The sequence below is a fragment of the Equus przewalskii genome, chromosome 2, assembly GCF_037783145.1.
Source record: "Equus przewalskii isolate Varuska chromosome 2, EquPr2, whole genome shotgun sequence".
NCBI lineage: Eukaryota > Metazoa > Chordata > Mammalia > Perissodactyla > Equidae > Equus > Equus przewalskii.
Window position 1 is genome coordinate 103,224,396 of NC_091832.1, and position 4,713 is coordinate 103,229,108.

Genomic DNA, 4,713 nt, shown 5'->3' on the forward strand with positions numbered 1-4,713 from the left:
CCTCACAACATGGCAGCTCACTTCTTCAAATCCAGTGAGAGAGAGTCTCTTGGCAAGATGGGTCACAATCTTTTGTAATATATACACATAATCTAGTTCATCATGTCGCCTTTGCCATATTCCATTAGTTAGAAGCAATTGGTAAGTCTCACCCACACTCAAGGGGAAGGTAACAGACAAAGCACAAATACTAGGGAGCAAGGATAATGGGGCCCACCGTAGAGTCTACTGGCCACATTTCATAAGAATAAAACTCATAAAGCAAGAGCTGTATTTCATTGTTTAAATTCACTTACATCCTTGCTGCCCTTACATAATGAAAGATAATTTTTTCTAATTAAAATATTTAGGAAAAAAAGTTTTACTATAATATTTTTAAGTACTAAAGTACCAGAAGGAGATAATATCTTGGGATTGCATAGCACTTCAGAGTTCATAATGTATTAATATTTATGAATATTATTATTTCAGACTAGAAAATGGAAGGTAGAGGTAATATTAATTTCAAGATTACAACACAGAGTTTAGGCTCCAAGTAAAGATTTAATTACAGCATCCTGCTGTGTATTGGTGATGAATTCAATATGTCCTCCTCAACATTTGGCCATTCTTTTAAATAACTTTCTTAAACAAAAACAATCCAAATTGGATGGAATGATGGGTAGGGGCTGGGCTTGCACTGTGAACAGATAAGCTGTTGGGCCAGGACAGTCAAGTGCCAAGGGCACTCTACTGAAGGCATCAGGATGAGGTGTGCCACAGGTCAACAGGAAAATGATGAGTTGATGAAATTGGTAACACAGGGCATTTATTTCTTTGTGAGATACATGTTATGAACCATTTTCTGTAACATGTCTATAAGCTCTGTGTGCAAACAATCTGGTGGTCAAGAGAATATTTTAACAGCATGAAAACCATAACTCCATGCACAGCTCCAAAAATACAGCTGCCTTCTATTCGCAAAATTGCTTTGCTCCTAACTAAGACTGTATCTCCTGCTCCCAGCAGTAAACAAATGGCACACATGCTTTTTACAGACCCTTCCATCCGGAACACTCCCTTCTTGCGGTATTTACCTTGCTTGTGAAGCAGAAGTTCTCTGGTGTCTATGTGCAGCCATCTTATAGCTCTTCATTAATGTAGGTCAGAGCAACATTCATATGCGATGGACTTTATCAAAGTGGCATATTTACATTTACAGTGTATATCACTGATAACTATCCAGATGGTGACTGTCCATGATGAGGTTTGATCTGATGAGGTCTGTCTTTCACCCACTAGTTGATTCCAACGCAGGTCAACTAGAGATGCAGAGAGCATTTGCAAAATGCAGGTGGAGCCATAAACATAGTTGTTAAGTATTTATGTATCCATGGGGAGTTGAAACAGCAAGACTCCTGAACCCAGAGTCTGCAGTACTGTATGAAAAGATAGTCAACTTTTTAAAGTAAAATGCTTGACAGTATTGACATGCACTGCTTGCTTGTTTGATAAATCTAAATTGGAAGACACTATGCAATTAGTTTTTCTCTGTGGAATTCTTCTGTATGTGATGAACTCATAGAGATGATGCTATCTTATAGAAAGAAGACTGATGAACACCATAATAAAACATTCATGTTACAGAATTCTAGATTAAACTCCAATGTGCAAAGAGCTTGCAAGATGTCTTTCTTGTGCCTACATCAAGAAAAAGAAGAATAAACTGAAAATCAATGACTTTTCTTGGACTCATCAGAGAAGTGAGATTATAAGAAAATGTTTTACCTTGAAATCTGGAGAAAAAGCCAGAACCAGAGAGTCACAGATGATATCTGCTTACCTGGAGCAGAAGCTGCTAGAGCCATAAACTGGTAAGGAAACTGAAATAGCAATTTTGATGAATTGCTGGAGGCTGAGTTTGAACCAGTGTGAGTGAAAAACTCAGGGGAGCTGCAGTCTTGTATGACCCCCACTCTCACAGTTTTTATCTCCAGGAGCCCCACCAGGTTCTCACAGTGAACATACAAGATTTCTGACCTTGTGATTCTGGCAGGGGGAGGTAAAGAGCAATCATTGTGAAACATGTCCAGAGCATTCTCCATAACAAAGACCTACTTTTCAAGGGGAAAGGATTTTTAACCAGAGCCTTATCCCAGGTAGGGGAAGGAAAGTCTTCCCACTCCAGCCCACTCTCGCCTTCCTGTCTAACCTAAGGTGATGGGGGAAGCTAAACATCTATAGAAACACCAGCCAAGGTCTTAGCCCACAGTTGCAGGCCTACTAAAAGACTCAGATTTAATCATAAGGCAACAGCACTGGCCCCCTGTCCCACACCTTAGCACAACACACACTGGATTCCAGTATGATAACAGTGGAACACTGCTGAAAGATGTAAGATGCAGATGGACCCTGAGGAGGGAATACTTAGGGAAACCAAAAGTGATGTAGGGAGACAAAAATAAGGACCTCAGAGGAATTAAAAGTCACTGGCAGCTACAGCTACAGCAAACATTAATCACTGCCCAACTCTTACCCAGATTAGCATAGATCCTCACACTGAAGACCTAGTTACCTCAGTTCCTGTTCCCCAATACATGATTCAATTTGTTAAATCAACGTGATTCAACCAGAAACTACCAAGTATGCCAAAAGGCAAGAAAAAAATGTGAAGAGAGGAAGCAAGCATCATACCAGAGTTGATATGACACAAACTTTGGAATTATCAGAAAGAGAATTTAAAATAACTATAAATTAACTGCTAAATGCTTCAATTGAAAAAGAAATGAGACAATATCCAAGAATAGATGGCTAATGTAAGCAGACAGGTGGAATCTCTAAGAAAGTATCAAAAAGAAATGCTACAAATCAAAAGAATTGTAATAAAAATGAAGAATACTTTTTGTTCCCATCAGTGTGGAAACAACTGAGGGAAGATTTAGTGAGCTTGCTTATAGGCCAACAGACTTCCCAACCTGAAATGCAGCCAGTAAAAAGAACAAAAAAATTTAAAAAACAGAAACTCTAAGAACTTGGGACATTTCAAAAAGTAACGTGTGTATTAGAAATACCAGAAGGAGAAGAAAGAGAATATGGAGCAGAAGAAATATTGAAGTAATAATGGACAAAATATTTCCAAAATTAATAACAAATACCAAACTACATATCCAGGAAGCCCAGAGAACAACACAGGATAAATACAAAACAAACTAAAACTATGCTGAGGCACAGCACATTCACACTACAGAAAACCAAAGACAAAGACAAAAATCTTTGAAGAAATCAGAAGGGATGGAGCAAACACACCTTACCTAAAGAGGAAAAAAATGACAATTACAGTGGACTCCACATCAGAAGTCATGCAAACAAGAGAAGCAGAGTGAAATTTGTAAGGTATCGAAAGAAAGAAAAAAATAGAATTCTATACCCAGTGAAATTATCCTTCAAAAACTGTCCTTCAAAAGTACTTAAAGACTACGTCTCTTTCTCATGTGTGAGTGTGTGTACACACACACACACACACACACACACAAACTGAGCGAATGCATACTCAACTGATATGCCCTGAAGGAAATATTAAAAGAAGTTCTTAAGGGAGAAGGAAAATGATATAAGTCAGAAACTCAGATCTGCAACAGAGAAAGGAAGAGGGTTGGAGAAAGAACAAGTGAACAAAAATAAAATATTTTATTTTTCTTATTTTAATAGATCTAAAATATAATTTTATTTGTAGTAATATCAACAATGTATTGAGTGTGGCATATGGATAAGTGAAATGAGTGACAGAAATGTCATTAAGGAAGGAGGGAGGAATTGGAAATACTCTACACAACATGTAGTATTACACATGTAGTGGTATAGTATTACTTGGAAGTGATTTAGATTAATTTGCAATGTATATTCTAAACTCTGAAGAAAACACTAAATTTTTTTGAAAGTGGTATAATTGATAATAAGGCTAACAGAGAAAGGAAAATTAAAATGACATAAAATGCTTAATGAAATCCAAAGAAAGCAGAAAAAAGAGGGGAAAAAGAAAACAAAGAAGAAATGCAAGGAATTAAAAAGTTACATACATAGCAGATATTAGTTCAACCATGTCAATAATTTAAGTGAGAATGATCTAAATGCACCAATTAAGAGACAGATATTGTCAGAGTGAATAAAATTACATGTTGTCTACAGGAAACTCATTTTAAATATAAAGACTCAGAAAAGTTAAAATTAAAGGATAGAGAAAAATATACAATGCTAACACTAATTAAAAGAAAAGGAGAGTAACTATACTAATTTCAGAGAGAACAGACCTCAGAATGAGGAAAATTATCAGCGACAATGAGGGGCACTGCATAACAATAAAGGGATTAATTCTCCAAGAAGATCTAGCAATCCTAAACATGTGTACTTACCAATAAAGCGTCAAAATATGTGAAACAACAACTAATAGAACTGAAAAAGCAATGGTGAAACAACTTCTGTAGCTAGAGACTTCAACATTCCTCTTTTAGCAATTAATAGATCAAGGAAGCATAAAAATAGTAAGACTATAGTTTACCTGAACAGCACTGTCAATCAACTTGATCCAATAGACATTTACAGAATTCTCCATCCAATAACAGTTGCAACACCTCCTTCTCAAGCTCACATGGCACTTGCTAAACAGACCATATTCTTGTTGAAAAACCCACTTTAACAGATTTAAAAGAATAGAATTCATACAAAATATGTTCTCAG

General features: G+C 36.4%; 1 pseudogene; it reads left to right on the forward strand.

Moving 5' to 3' along the window:
* The first annotated feature begins 851 nt into the window (after positions 1–851).
* Positions 852–1,704, forward strand: LOC103558458 (AKT-interacting protein pseudogene; annotated as a pseudogene).
* The last annotated feature ends 3,009 nt before the right edge of the window (positions 1,705–4,713 follow it).